The sequence below is a fragment of the Thunnus thynnus genome, chromosome 2 (assembly GCF_963924715.1).
Source record: "Thunnus thynnus chromosome 2, fThuThy2.1, whole genome shotgun sequence".
In the NCBI taxonomy this organism is placed as follows: domain Eukaryota; kingdom Metazoa; phylum Chordata; class Actinopteri; order Scombriformes; family Scombridae; genus Thunnus; species Thunnus thynnus.
This window is the reverse complement of record NC_089518.1, coordinates 37,004,534-37,019,738: the sequence shown is the minus strand read 5'-3', so window position 1 is coordinate 37,019,738 and position 15,205 is coordinate 37,004,534. Positions and strand designations below refer to the sequence as shown.

The 15,205-nt window shown below is 39.5% G+C and overlaps 1 protein-coding gene and 3 pseudogenes across 2 annotated transcripts in view; 3 read left to right on the top strand and 1 right to left on the bottom strand.

Annotated features, from left to right (window-relative positions):
• The window catches only part of sh2d3cb (SH2 domain containing 3Cb), a 46,047-nt gene that overhangs the window by 7,869 nt on the left and 22,973 nt on the right, over positions 1-15,205 (bottom strand). The window lies entirely within an intron of this gene.
• Positions 214-6,099, top strand: LOC137169586 (UDP-glucuronosyltransferase 2B31 pseudogene; annotated as a pseudogene).
• LOC137169600 (UDP-glucuronosyltransferase 2B31 pseudogene) lies at positions 957-7,816 on the top strand (annotated as a pseudogene).
• Positions 9,533-14,584, top strand: LOC137169574 (UDP-glucuronosyltransferase 2A2 pseudogene; annotated as a pseudogene).

The window sequence follows — 15,205 nt, the reverse complement described above, 5'->3', positions numbered from 1 at the left end:
GTTTTTGATCCTGTCACTAAGACCTTACGGTATGCAGGAACTTTTTTTAATCAAATTTGCCTTTATAAAATGGTTTGTCAGTTTGCCTTGTCATATTTTTTGTTTTTGTCATGATTTTGCTGTAATCTTGTTTAAAAATCAAATTTAAGTTTTGTTTCTTTCTTGTATTTGTCATTACACTTTGTTATCCCAGAAGAATTTAATGTTGTTTATTCCTGCTTTTCTATTGTATTTGTATTGTTTTAATCATGTTGTATTTTTTAAAAGTATATAAAGATGCTTATAGGAGGTGCTGAAGCTGTGATTCAATGAACAGCATTCGCACACTCTGATCAGTGTAATATAAACTAAAAATGTTAAGTGTGCAGAGAGGACAAAAAGTAAAAAATGTGATTTGAAAAGGAATACAGTGACGGGAATTCCAGCTCTTTTTAATGAGCCAGATCATTTGCCTCAACTCCCAAATGGCTCTTACTTTAGTACGAGTTCTGGCTTTTATAATCCGGCCAAATTTAGCAACGTTTTGACCAATGATTGGTATGTGTGTACATTGTGTGTACAGTCTTGTTCTTTGCAGTTACAAGAAAAAAAAAAAAAAAAAAAATTGGCTCTCTGATGGGAGAGCTATCGTTCGCTTAAAGGAGCCGATTTGTTCACGACCGACACATTACTAAATAAAACAAACAAAAGAAAACTTATCTATGCCTTTCAGGTTAATTTGCCTTTGGCACATATTAATATGCAACCACAGGCCAAACCTATCCCAGTACTACATCTAGAGTTCAAGTTCTATGGTCAACATGTGAGCCTGTCCCTGATTACCTTACATAACCAACTTCCTACTGCTGCTGCTGCTGCTGCTGCATACCTCACACTCTGAACTTTAGTCCTGTTGACTTAGTGTCAACACCCCCTGAACTGCTTTAACTGTCAGAGCTGGGCAGCAGTCAGTCAGCTTTCTGCTGTGAGGGAGGCTGGTCCCAAAAACAGCAGGATCGTGTTGACACGTGAAGTCTGTTTCCTGGGAAGCTCTTCGTAAGTGTTTAGATTAACTTTAGATTCAAGGTTTAAGAAGCTAAAACGATGATATAGTACATAGAAATAAAGTTTAAAAAAACTAGGTCCTAATGTTTCAGTGCTGCTGTTTTAATGATGGATGATGTGAGAATTACTGTGTTGTGGGGTGAATATCCTTTTTGAAAGCATTCTAGTGAAGTGTGTCAGGTTTGGTTTGGCTGCATTTTACAGATATTCTTCAGAGAAGCTTCACTCTAAACTGTGAGTAGGTGTTATTTGTTCTTTTTTAAAAATAGCCATATTGTGCAATACCTTAAAAACAAGACACAGTCTACTATATTTAACCATGTTTTCCCAGCTTAGTAAGTTGTGCTTTTTCAAGATATTGCAATGGCAAAGGTTTTTATTGTTTGTTTATACAAGGATTCTACTGGCTTTAGATTAGTTTTATTGATGTGTCCCCACCTTGTCAGACAGTACATGATGTTTGGGAAGATCATTATGTTCATGAACATTTTAGCTGCATTAATGGTCATGCAGTTCCTTGTACTAGATTGACTCTACATTCCTTGCAACTCTTTTTACATGTGGTGTGAAAGACAGATTAGAGTCAACAGTGATACTAAGGTATTTAAACTCAGACACAATCTGTAGTTTTTTTTCCAGAGACGATGATGACGGTTAAAATCTCCCATCAAAAGAATCTTTTTTCTAGAATCACATTCCTTGAGTGTACTGTACAATTGTTCATAGAACACATTATTGGCAGAAGGAGGGCGGTATATTACAAAAAGATTACACTTACTCCAATACGTTCCAAATTGTTACAAGATGACCACTGTATTCACTCACATTGGAAAGTATCTCTTATATATATCATCACTCCACCGCCTTTTCCCTCAGTCCTATATCTCCTAAAGATGTTATAGCCTGAACTATAAAAAATGCTGTTGTGTAGAATATGTCTTTGCCTAAAGTAGACCTACAATTTCGGATATTTTATAAGATATTATAATACGATTATATTCTGATTATAATATGACTAGACTTCATCAGTAATTATGTGCACCAGTGCTATTTAGCATCATCCAGCACACTGAAGTTGTCTTCCTTATGTCAGCTAGCAAGGCTCAGAGGGCATTTGACTTTTATCTTTGTATGAATGAATCAATGTAGAAAATATAAGAGCATTCACACACTGATCTGTGCAGTATTCAAAAGTAAAGAAAAAGTAAAAAAAAAAAAAGAAAAAGTAAAGAAAATGCAAATAAAAGAATGAGCTCATATACAGCAGGTGAAATTCAAGTAAAAGAAATAATAGTAAGTAAACAAACCTTAAATATATAAAACAGATAAAAGTGCAAAATATATGGAAGTGCATATAAAAATACTAAAAATTATTTAAATGACAATTAAAATTGTAATGTAAATAAAATGAAACCAGATCCTCAAGAAACTGAGTGGACATCTGCATGCAAATCGAAGCAGAGTAACTATACGCACATCATGTGCAAAGCTATTAGAAAACGGCATCAGTGAAAAAACAGTAACGCCTGCACACTTACTCCGAGTCACAGACTTTAATCAGGATGTTTCGAACCAACTCAGATCTTTGTTAGGTCAGAATATTTGGAAGTCTGAATTTTAAGACCGCACACATTCTCCAGAACTCAGGAACTTTAAAGCCTTGTTAAGAACGACAGTTATAACATCCTTACATCTCTTGTCAGACTCTCTTTCAGAGATGTACCTACCAACCTTGGTGGCACTTTCTGTGCTGCTCTGCTCTTCACTCTTGGTAAATGGAGGGAAAGTATTAGTGTTCCCGATAGACGGAAGCCACTGGGTCAACATGAAAGTCATCGTTGAAGAGCTTCACTCCAGAGGCCATGAAATCACGGTGTTGCGGCCATCGGACAGTTGGTACATCAAGGCAGAATCCCATCAATACAAGACCATCACCATAAATTCTCCAGGTGGTTTTGATGAGGAACGCTTTGGGTCATTTATATACAAATTAATGAGCATGGGGCGGGAAGGCGCCTCAATTTGGACTCGTATATCTCTGGAGTATGAATATCTGACACAGTTCTATCAGTTGAATAAGCAGGTGGTGAAGATGATGGTCGATATGTTTGAGAACAAGAAACTGATGCAGAGCCTCCACGATGGCAAATATGATGTGTTTCTGACAGACCCTGCATTAGGAGGAGGGGTACTTCTGGCTCACCGTTTGGGTCTTCCACTTGTTTTAAACGTGAGGTGGACTGTTCAGGGTGAGGGGCATCATTCAATTGCTCCTTCCCCATTGTCTTATGTCCCAATCCCACAAACAAAGCTGACTGACAAGATGACGTTTCCCCAGCGGGTCAGGAACTTCCTTTTCTATTTCTATACACGTTTTCAAATTAAGTGCATCTCAGACCCAAACTACCAACCATTTGTCAATCGTTACTTCGGCCCTGATGTTCACTACATGGAGCTGTTCCAATCAGCAGACATCTGGTTGATGAGGAATGATTTTACTTTTGAGTTTCCCCGCCCCACAATACCAAACGTCATCTACATGTCAGGATTTCAGTGCAAACCCTCTAAGCCCCTCTCTAAAGAACTAGAGGATTTTGTGCAGAGCTCTGGTGAACATGGCATCATTGTTATGACATTGGGCACCTTGGTCGGAAATCTTCCTGAAGACATGACTGAGGACATTGCTGCTGCTTTCGCCCAACTTCCTCAGAAGGTTATCTGGAGGCACACAGGCAAAAGACCATCCACCCTCGGCAACAATACTTTGCTTGTGGACTGGCTGCCTCAAAATGACCTACTGGGTCACCCTAAGACCAGAGTGTTTGTGGCCCACGGAGGCACAAATGGTGTTCAGGAGGCTGTTTACCATGGCGTTCCCCTGGTCGGCCTGCCCCTCATGTTCGACCAACATGACAACTTCTTCAGGATGAAAGTAAGAGGTGTGGCCAAAGTGCTGGACATTTCAACTGTGAACAAAGACAACTTCCTGGAGGCACTAAAGGAGGTGCTCTACGAGCCGTCCTACAGGGAGAAGATGAAGGCGCTGTCCAACCTGCACAGAGATCAGCCCATGAAACCCCTGGATCGTGCCGTATTCTGGATTGAGTATGTCATGAGACACAAAGGAGCTCCGCATCTAAGGACAGAATCTTACAAGATGTCCAGGATCCAGTACCACTCCATTGATGTAGTGGCATTTCTGCTGGCAATTATTCTGCTAGTTGTAACTGTTTTCATCGCAGCAGTAAAGATTTTGTGGTGGATGGTGTTTTGTAGAAGCAAAGTCAAAAAGGAATGATGAATGTGCCGCAACGTAGTTTTGATACTGTCACTTTCTGGAAATTGATTTCATGTAAAGAAAACAGCATTTGTAATCTGTTCCGTTAGGGTTAGGGTGTATTTAGAGTCATGAACTGGATAAAACTGTACTGGTCTCTGAACATGCCTCAGAGTATGTGGTTGCACACAGTGTGTGATGAACTCCATCAAGGAGGTGATATTTTTTTTCCTGTTTTTCTTTTTTTTGGTCTGTTTGTTAGTTAGCAGGGTATCTCAAATCTTTGGTGAATGTTAGGACTTTACTCAAGTGATCAGTTCTTTGTTCATATCCAGGAACGTTTTGAATAGTTCTTAACAATGCAGGATTTTTATTATTCTCATGAATGACTACATTTAGTTGAATAAAATAAAATGCATTTTATTAAAATCAGTATATGTCTATCAGTTGGGCAGGGTGATAATTCTTTATTGTTTATTGACTTTACATGAAACAACATTGTAATGATATGCTCTTAAAATGTTATTATTCCACACATTTCTGTTGTCCAAATGAATTATTCTGAGAAATCTGTAATTAGAAAAATCACCTGTTTAAATTTTTGACTTTTGTACATGAAGAGTTTGGTCTCATGTAATGCATAATAGTTCATTGCTTGGACTGTTTTTATTATTTTATATGTGACTTTATAAATATTTCAAGGATTCAAGGAATTTATTATCATGTATATTAAAATATCACATGTGCATCTTCTTATAAATGAAATACCTGTGTCCTTGTTGCTCCCTCTACAAGTTTGCCCAAAATATCTGACCATAAAACCACACAAGTGGACATTAAACACTAGCATATCTAATTATTTTCATGCCAACTACGACCAGTCCCATCAGATTTGGCAGTAATCCTGCAAAGCCGTTGCAAGTTTCTGAACTGAAAAACATCCGCTGAGGATATGTAAACTCTGGTTTGTGGTTAAAACGATGACAGGACTTTCCATCTTGGAAGGTCCTAAACCATGTAAAGAACTAAACACTAATTTAGTTTAAAATCTCTCCACAAGGTATAGGACCTCTTCAAGATGGCAAGTCATGTCATTATCTAAACTACCAACTAGAGTTTGTGAATTAGTCCAACTTCCCCATGACAATCAATCCTAAGCAGATGCTTTAACACATATAGAACTAGAGCCATATCTATTGCAGATGTGAAATGAAACATGGTTCTGCAACTGCATGGTAGCTTGTCACCTAGACCTATAGACTGTATAGATAATATAATCTAAAATACTTTTTCTACAGCTCTAGATTAGATAATCTACAGTTTTAGATCTTCATAAGGTTCAGGACCTTTTTTAGACGGGGGTTTGCCAATTAGTCAGGCTTCCAAATGACAGACTCAATTGATCCTCGGTTTGCAAGAGGTAGAGGGATCTCGCAATGGTCCTGACCTTTCTGAAATAGGCCTGTGGATGAAGGTACATGATGGTATTTTCACATGTTTCTGGACCTTTGCAAGACAGGAAGTTTCATAATTATCTCCATCACTAACCAGAAATAGCAAATTGGCCCAGTATTCAGATTCCAGGCTCAACTGATCCTCAGTAAATGTTTTTCAGACTAAAGACTCACACTAATTTTGCAGGACTACATTCAAATCTGAGATAACTGTTCAAAGTCAGCACAAGTTTTTTCAATTATTATGTATCTATTTTCTATATATTTATGTTCAATTCTCTAGAACTCAAGAACTGTAAAGCCTTGTTAAGAATGACAGTTCTAACATCCTTACATCTCTTGTCAGACTCTCTTTCAGAGATGTACCAACCGACCCTGCTGGTGCTGGCTGTGCTGCTCTGCTCTCAACTCTTGGTAAATGGAGGGAAAGTACTGGTGTTCCCGATAGACGGAAGCCACTGGGTCAACATGAAAGTCCTCATTGAAGAGCTTCACTCCAGAGGCCATGAAGTCACAGTGTTGCTACCATCGGGCAGCTGGTACATCAAGGCAGAATCCCATCAATACAAGACCATCTATATAAATTCCTCACATGGTTTTGATGTGGAACGCTTTGGGTCATTTGTAATCAAAATGGTGAACATGCGGTGGGAAAGCCCCTCAATTTGGACTCGTATATCTCTGGAGTATGAAGTGGTGATGCAGTTCTATCAGATGAATAAGCAGATGGTGGAGACAATGGTTGATGTGTTTGAGAACAAGCAATTGATGCAAAGCCTCCACGACACCAAATATGATTTGGTTCTGACGGACCCTGCATTAGGTGGAGGGGTATTTCTGGCTCACCGTTTGGGTCTTCCACTTGTTTTAAACGTGAGGTGGACTGTTCAGGGTGAGGCTCATCATTCAATTGCTCCTTCCCCATTGTCTTATGTCCCAATCCCAGCGACAGAGCTGACTGACAAGATGACATTTCCCCAGCGGGTCCAGAACTTCCTTTTCTATTTCTTCACACGTATTCAAATTTGGTACGTCATAGACCCAACCAACCAACCATTTGTCAATCGTTACTTCGGCCCTGATGTTCACTACATGGAGCTGTTCCAAGCAGCAGACATCTGGTTGATGAGGAATGATTTTACTTTTGAGTTTCCCCGCCCCACAATGCCCAACGTCATCTACATGTCAGGATTTCAGTGCAAACCCTCTAAGCCCCTCTCTAAAGAACTAGAGGATTTTGTGCAAAGCTCTGGTGAACATGGCATCATTGTTATGACATTGGGCACCTGGGTGGGAAATCTTCCTGAAGATGTGGCTGAGGACATTGCTGCTGCTTTTGCTCAACTTCCTCAGAAGGTTATCTGGAGGCACAAGGGCAAAAGACCCTCCACCCTCGGCAACAACACCTTGCTTTTGGACTGGCTGCCTCAAAATGACCTACTGGGTCACCCTAAGACCAGAGTGTTTGTGGCCCACGGAGGCACAAATGGTGTTCAGGAGGCCATTTACCATGGCGTTCCCCTGGTCGGCCTGCCCCTCATGTTCGACCAGCATGACAACTTCTTCAGGATGAAAGTAAGAGGTGTGGCCAAAGTGCTGGACATTTTAACCCTAAACAAAGACAATTTCCTGGAGGCACTAAAGGAGGTGCTCTACGAGCCGTCCTACAGGGAGAAGATGAAGGCGCTGTCCAACCTGCACAGAGATCAGCCCATGAAACCCCTGGATCGTGCCATATTCTGGATCGAGTTTGTCATGAGACACAAAGGAGCTCCGCATCTAAGGACAGAATCTTACAAGATGTCCAGGATCCAGTACCACTCCATTGATGTGGTGGCGTTTTTGCTGGCAATTATTCTGCTAGTTGTAACTGTTTTCATTGTAGCAGTAAGGATTTTGTGGTGGATGGTGTTTTGTAGAAGCAAAGTCAAAAAGGAATGATGAACGTGCTGTAACATAGTTTTGATACTGTCATTTCTTTCCTGGAAGTTAATTTCTTACAAAGAAATCAATTGTAATGTGTTCTGTTCTGTATTAAGAGTCATGTACAATGTAAAAGCAGTCTTGTACTGGTATCTGCACACCTAATAATATGTAGTAGCACACACTCACAAACCTCACATGGTGCAATGACTTCCATCAAGGTGTGTTTTCTGTGGTAATAGGAAATCTCAAAATGTTGGTGGATGATATGACTTAAGTCAAGTGATCAGTATTCAGTTTATATCCAGGAACGTTTTGAAGAGTTCTTAACAACGCAGGGTTTTTCTTATAATCATAAACAACTGTATTTACTTGAGTGAAATGAAATAAATACATTTTATAGAAAATAGCACATGTTCTGTAATTATCTGTCACTTGGGCTCAGTGATAATTCAATATTGTTGTTGTTGGGGGGAGTAGCATCCACACATTATATTCCGTCACATAATGAGTATAATATACTACATTTCTCTATTTAGCGTCGTCAGATTACCCACGGTTGCTAACTTCAGGGCTAACCCCCTTCACTTTTCCAGCAGTTGGGTAAACAACGTTACTTTTCCTGGTCTTGACAAGCTGCAGCATTTATTAACTGACACATTGTAGTCTGTACTGTACATTTACTGCCAGACTGACAACTTACTAACGACAACTAACGTTAAAAGTAAAGTTAGGCCTTGCTGCCTGCTTCTCGACTCATAATAAAAAAGACGAGAGAAAGAGAGAGAGAGCACCAGCGAGAGAGTGAGTGAGAGAGAGAGAGAGAGAGAGACAGAGAGAGAGAGAGAGAGAGAGAGAGAGTAGCAGTGGTCGAGCGAGCTAGAGAGTGAATGAAGAGAAAGAGTGCTGGTAGTGAGACAGCCAGTGATTCAGATCAATAAAATGTTATTTTCTGATTGTTTCATAGCGGTTATGTTCCGGAGGACAAATAAACATGCCCCAATTATATGAGAACATAGATGTCTGCTGTTTAAAATTAAATGGGAGCTAAGGAATCTGAGAAGGTTTTGTAAATAGGGGTGGGACAAATATAAAAAAATAAGAATTTAATTATGTTCTATGTTCTATAGTTATTTTTTCTCATTACTTTTTAAAATGATCTGAAGGATCTGAAGGAAAGGAAAGATTATTCATTTTCATACTTTTCTCTAATCTTTGATTTTTTGTGAAATCAGTTTATTCTTTTTTCTTTGGGCCTCAAACAGATATTTAAATGAAACCATGTGAGATGTTTAGAGGGGACATAAAGGTCTCTTCAGTGGAACTAATTACTAATAAACATCTGAAACCCCAACCTGGAGCGTCATGCATTCCATCTTTTTGAGGGAGCACAGTTTCACTATCTTAATGTTCACAAAAACTAAGTTCTTGCCTGTAATCATCTAATTTGGCTGCTATTTATCATCAAACTGCCCTCTATCAGTAACCATCTGCAACTAAATGACACTCCAATTATTAACACTCTAATTATTCACTGTCCAATATTGAATAATAATATTAACAAGAACATGTTGTTGTAAAGGCTTTAGACTCTACCTATCTCTATCTCTAACTCTAATCTATCTATGCCATTGAGGTTTATGTGCCTTTGGCACATATTATTCTGCAACCTCAGGTAAAACTTATCTCAGTACTACTTCTGACATTCAAGTTCTATGGTCAACATGTGAGCCTGTCACTGGTTGAGCTCTACGTTGTGTAACCAACTTCCTGCTGCTGCTGCTGCACACCTCACACTCCGAACTTTAGTCCTGTTATCTCGGTGTCAACACCCCCCGAACTGCTTTAACCCTCAGAGCTGGGTAGCAGTCAGTCAGCTTTCTGCTGTGAGGGAGGCTGGTCCCACAAACGGCAGGATCGTATTGACACTTGAAGTCTGTTTCCTGGGAAGCTCTTTGTAAGTCTTTATATTAACTTCAGATTCAAGGTTTAAGAAGCTAAAACTAGGATATAGTACCTAGAATTAAAGCTAAAAATGATGTCCTGATGTTTCAGTGCTGCTGTTTTTGTGTTCTTATTGGATGATGTGAGAATTACTGCGATGTTTACGTGCATGAATGGTGTTCAGCTAAACCCTAAGTATTTACAGGTGGATGCTCCGGTGTCACAGAGCCAGACAGTAAGTTCCAGATATTTTACACTGAGGAGCAAAACAACAGAACTGTGCTTTATGAATGCACTGGGCAACCTAATTTAAAACTGGGCTCATTCACATTTATACTGTTCCTTCAAAGTTTAAGTCATTAACCGTAAGAAGATGTGAAAGAATTCGTAAAAGTTTGTAGGTTTGTGGATGGGCAGTAGCAGAAAAAAGGATGCTGGAGAATTATTTTGGAAACAGTTTCTTCTTAATGCAAATGTGCAACAACTTTTCACTTGTGTTCACAGTTTTATTTTTTGTAAAGCACTTTGAGCACTTCAGTGTGAAAATAAAGTGTATTATTACTACTAACTATTATTAGTGGTAGTAGCAGTAATAGAAGAGTTGCAGGTTGTAAACCACAGAAAAAGTAAATAATGTTGGAAAGTGTGAAGCACTTTATAAAACTAAATATGACCATTTGAATGACATTTGTGGTTCTAATTCATGTTGGCACCTTATGTAAAAACTCATTACCTTTGAGCTTTTAAATACAAAAGCAGTGTTTCCCCTAGGATGACTGCTTCGGGAGGGAGGGGGGGTGTTCAAGCACATGTGTTGTGCAGCAACACATGTGCATGAACACAGAGCAGTGCAACCTGAGGAACTGAACATCTACCAAAGGCAAAAAGCTTTGCAAACCTCCTGGGATTCGGGTGCAGTAATTCCAGCACAGTATAGTTATGTAATCAAGAAAACGTTATTGAGCTGTAGGGGTTATGTAAGTCTTTGGTCAGTGTGCCTCAGTGTGCAGACAAATAGGGAAAATCCTTTTTGGAAGCATTGTAGTGGAGTGCGTCAGGTTTGGTGTGGCTGCATTGTACAGATATTCTTCAAAGAAACTTTACTCTAAACTGTGATCAGGTGTCATTTGTTCATCTCTGAAACATTGTGTAGAATATGTCTTTGCCTAAAGTACACCTATAATTTAAGAGAGACATAGTTTTACAAGATGTCCAGGATCCAGTAACACTTCATTGATGTAGTGGCGTTTCTGCTGGCAATTATTCTGCTAGTTGTAACTGTTTTCATGGCAGCAGTAAAGATTTTATGGCGAGGGTGTTTTCTAGAAGCAAAGTCAAAAAGGAATGATGAATGTGCCACAACGTAGTTTTGATACTGTCACTTTCTGGAAATTGATTTCATGTAAAGAAAACAGCATTTGTAATCTGTTCTGTTAGGGTTAGGGTGTATTTAGAGTCATGAACTGGATAAAACTGTACTGGTCTCTGAACATGCCTCAGAGTATGTGGTTGCACACAGTGTGTGATGAACTCCATCAAGGAGGTGATATTTTCTGTCCTGTTTTTTCTTTTTTTTTTTTGATCTGTTTGTTAGTTAGCAGGGTATCTCAAATCTTTGGTGGATGCAAGGATTTTAGTCAAGTGATCAGTTCTTTGTTCATATCCAGGAAGGTGTTGAAGAGTTCTTAACAATGCATTTTATCATTCTCATAAACGACTACATTTAGTTGAATAAAATAAAATGCATTTTATTAAAGTCAGTATATGTCTATCAGTTGGGCTGGGTGAAAATTAATTATTTTCTACTGACTTTACATAAAACAACATTGTATTGATATGCTCTTAAAATGTTATTATTCCACACATTTCTGTTGTCCAAAATAATTATTCTATTCCTGCCAACTACAACCAGTCCCATCAGATTTGGCAGTAATCCTGCAAAACCATTGCAAGTTTCTAAACTGAAAAACATCTGCCAGGTATATGTAAACTCTGGTTTGTGGTTAAGACGATGACAGGACTTTCCATCTTGGAAGGACCTCAACCATGTAAAGATCTAAACACTAATTTAGTTTAAAATCTCTCCACAAGGTATAGGACCTCTTCAAGATGGCAAGTCATGTCATTATCTAAACTACCAACCAGAGTTTGTGAATTAGTCCAACTTCCCCATGACAATCAATCCTAAGCAGATGCTTTAACACATGAAGAACTACAGCCATATCTATTGCAGATGTGAAATGAAACATGGTTCTGCAACTGCATGGTAGCTTGTCACCTAGACCTATAGACTGTATAGATAATATAATCTAAAATACTTTTCCTACAGCTCTAGATTAGATAATCTACAGTTTTAGATCTTCATAAGGTTCAGGACCTTTTTTAGACGGGGGTTTGCCAATTAGTCCGGCTTCCAAATGACAGACTCAATCGATCCTCGGTTTGCTAGAGGTAGAGGGATCTCGCAATGGTCCTGACCTTTCTGAAATAGGCCTATAGATGAAGGTACATGATGGTATCTTCATATAGTTCTGGACCTTTGCAAGACAGGAAGTTTCATAATTATCTCCATCACTAACCAGAAATAGCAAATTGGCCCAGTATTCAGATTCCAGGCTAAACTGATCTTCAGTAAATGTTTTTCAGACTAAAGACTGACACTAATTTTGCAGGACTACATTCAAATCTGAGATAACTGTTCAAAGTCAGCACAATTTTTTTTAAATTATTATGTATCTATTTTCTATATATTTATGTTCAATTCTCTAGAACTCAAGAACTGTAAAGCCTTGCTAAGAATGACAGTTCTAACATCCTTACATCTCTTGTCAGATTCTCTTTCAGAGATGTACCAACCGACCCTGCTGGTGCTGGCTGTGCTGCTCTGCTCTTCACTCTTGGTAAATGGAGGGAAAGTACTGGTGTTCCCTTTAGACGGAAGCCACTGGATCAACATGAAAGTCCTCATTGAAGAGCTTCACTCCAGAGGCCATGAAGTCACTGTGTTGCGGCCATCAGACAGCTGGTACATCAAGGCAGAATCCCATCAATACAAGACCATCAACATAAATTCCTCAAATGGTTTTGATGCGGAACACTTTGGGTCATTTGTAAACAAAATGGTGAACATGCGGCGGGAGGGCGTCTCGATTTGGACTCGTATATCTCTGGAGTATGAAGTGGTGATGCAGTTCTATCAGATGAATAAGCAGGTGGTGGAGACAATGGTTGATATGTTTGAGAACAAGCAATTGATGCAAAGCCTCCATGACGCCAAATATGATTTGGTTCTGACAGACCCTGCAATAGGAGGAGGGGTACTTCTGGCTCACCGTTTGGGTCTTCCACTTGTTTTAAACGTGAGGTGGACTGTTCAGGGTGAGGGGCATCATTCAATTGCTCCTTCCCCATTGTCTTATGTCCCAATCCCAGCGACAGAGCTGACTGACAAGATGACATTTCCCCAGCGGGTCCAGAACTTCCTTTTCTATTTCTTCACACGTTTTCAAATTTGGTACGTCACAGACCCAAACTACCAACCATTTGTCAATCGTTACTTCGGCCCTGATGTTCACTACATGGAGCTGTTCCAAGCAGCAGACATCTGGTTGATGAGGAATGATTTTACTTTTGAGTTTCCCCGCCCCACAATGCCAAACGTCATCTACATGTCAGGATTTCAGTGCAAACCCTCTAAGCCCCTCTCTAAAGAACTAGAGGATTTTGTGCAGAGCTCTGGTGAACATGGCATCATTGTTATGACATTGGGCACCTTGGTTGGAAATCTTCCTGAAGACATGACTGAGGACATTGCTGCTGCTTTCGCCCAACTTCCTCAAAAGGTTATCTGGAGGCACAAGGGCAAAAGACCATCTACCCTCGGCAACAACACCTTGCTTTTGGACTGGCTGCCTCAAAATGACCTACTGGGTCACCCTAAGACCAGAGTGTTTGTGGCCCACGGAGGCACAAATGGTGTTCAGGAGGCTGTTTACCATGGCGTTCCCCTGGTCGGCCTGCCCCTCATGTTCGACCAACATGACAACTTCTTCAGGATGAAAGTAAGAGGTGTGGCCAAAGTGCTGGACATTTCAACTGTGAACAAGGACAACTTCCTGGAGGCACTAAAGGAGGTGCTCTACGAGCCGTCCTACAGGGAGAAGATGAAGGCGCTGTCCAACTTGCAAAGAGATCAGCCCATGAAACCCCTGGATCGTGCTGTATTCTGGATCGAGTTTGTCATGAGACACAAAGGAGCTCCGCATCTAAGGACAGAATCTTACAAGATGTCCAGGATCCAGTACCACTCCATTGATGTGGTGGCGTTTCTGCTGGCAATTATTCTGCTAGTTGTAACTGTTTTCATCGCAGCAGTAAAGATTTTGTGGCGGAAGGTGTTTTGTAGAAGCAAAGTCAAAAAGGAATGATGAACATGCCTCGACATAGTTTTGATACTGTCACTTTTTCCTGGAAGTTAATTTCTTACAAAGATATCAATTGTAATGTCTTCTGTTCTGTATTAAGAGTCATGTACAATGTAAAAGCAGTCTTGTACTGGTATCTGCACAATGACTTCCATCAAGGTGATGTTTTCTGTGGTAATAGGAAATCTCAAAATGTTGGTGGATGATATGACTTAAGTCAAGTGATCAGTATTCAGTTTATATCCAGGAACGTTTTGAAGAGTTCTTAAGAGTTCAAGGTTTTTCTTATAATCATAAACAACTGTATTTACTTGAATGAAATTAAATAAAATACATTTTATAGAAAATGGCACACGATCTGAACAATCTGTAATTAAAGACAACATAAAAAAATCAGTTTTTGTGCATACATACATATTACGTACTGCCCTATTCCTTAAAAGGAGGTACGTTACCAATAATTTCCCGGGCAATGACATAGAGGTTTGGAACAGCACTTCACAGAGGCTCCCAAACGCTATTGATTTCCGAATTAAAGGATATTTGGAGTTATTTTTGGCATTAAAAATATGTTATTTTGGCCTGGCGGGCTGCCGAGCCTGTACAATTATAGGGGAAACTCTGACGTCTGCTGTTTAAAATTAAATGGGAGCTAAGAAATCTGAGAAGGTCTTGTAAATAGGGGTGCGATAAATATAAAAAAAATAAGAATTTAATTATGTTCTATGTTTGCTTTTAAATGAACTTCAGCACACTGTCTTGCTCACTGGTGGAGTATTATTTAGCTTACGATGTTTCCGTCTGTCCAACCTTCATCAGGCATGGCAACCATCACAACACTTCCATATTCTATATACACACATAGAAGCTGTCTCAATCATCCAATCAGAGGACAACAGAAATATGTCTAACACTTGTTTTCCACCAACGCACCTGTCACATATTCAGATGGGCAGACTTTTTTCAGTTCCTGTTTCAGTTTTAAAATTGTTGAAGCTGGAGTTTATCTGGGAAACGTATCTTTGAAACAAAACAGGATCAAAAGAAAAGCTCTTTCAATGACTAAAGAGTCCAGAAAATACAGCCTGACATAGGTACACAGGGAAGTAAAAATACTGTACATGTAAGTCGAAAAAGAA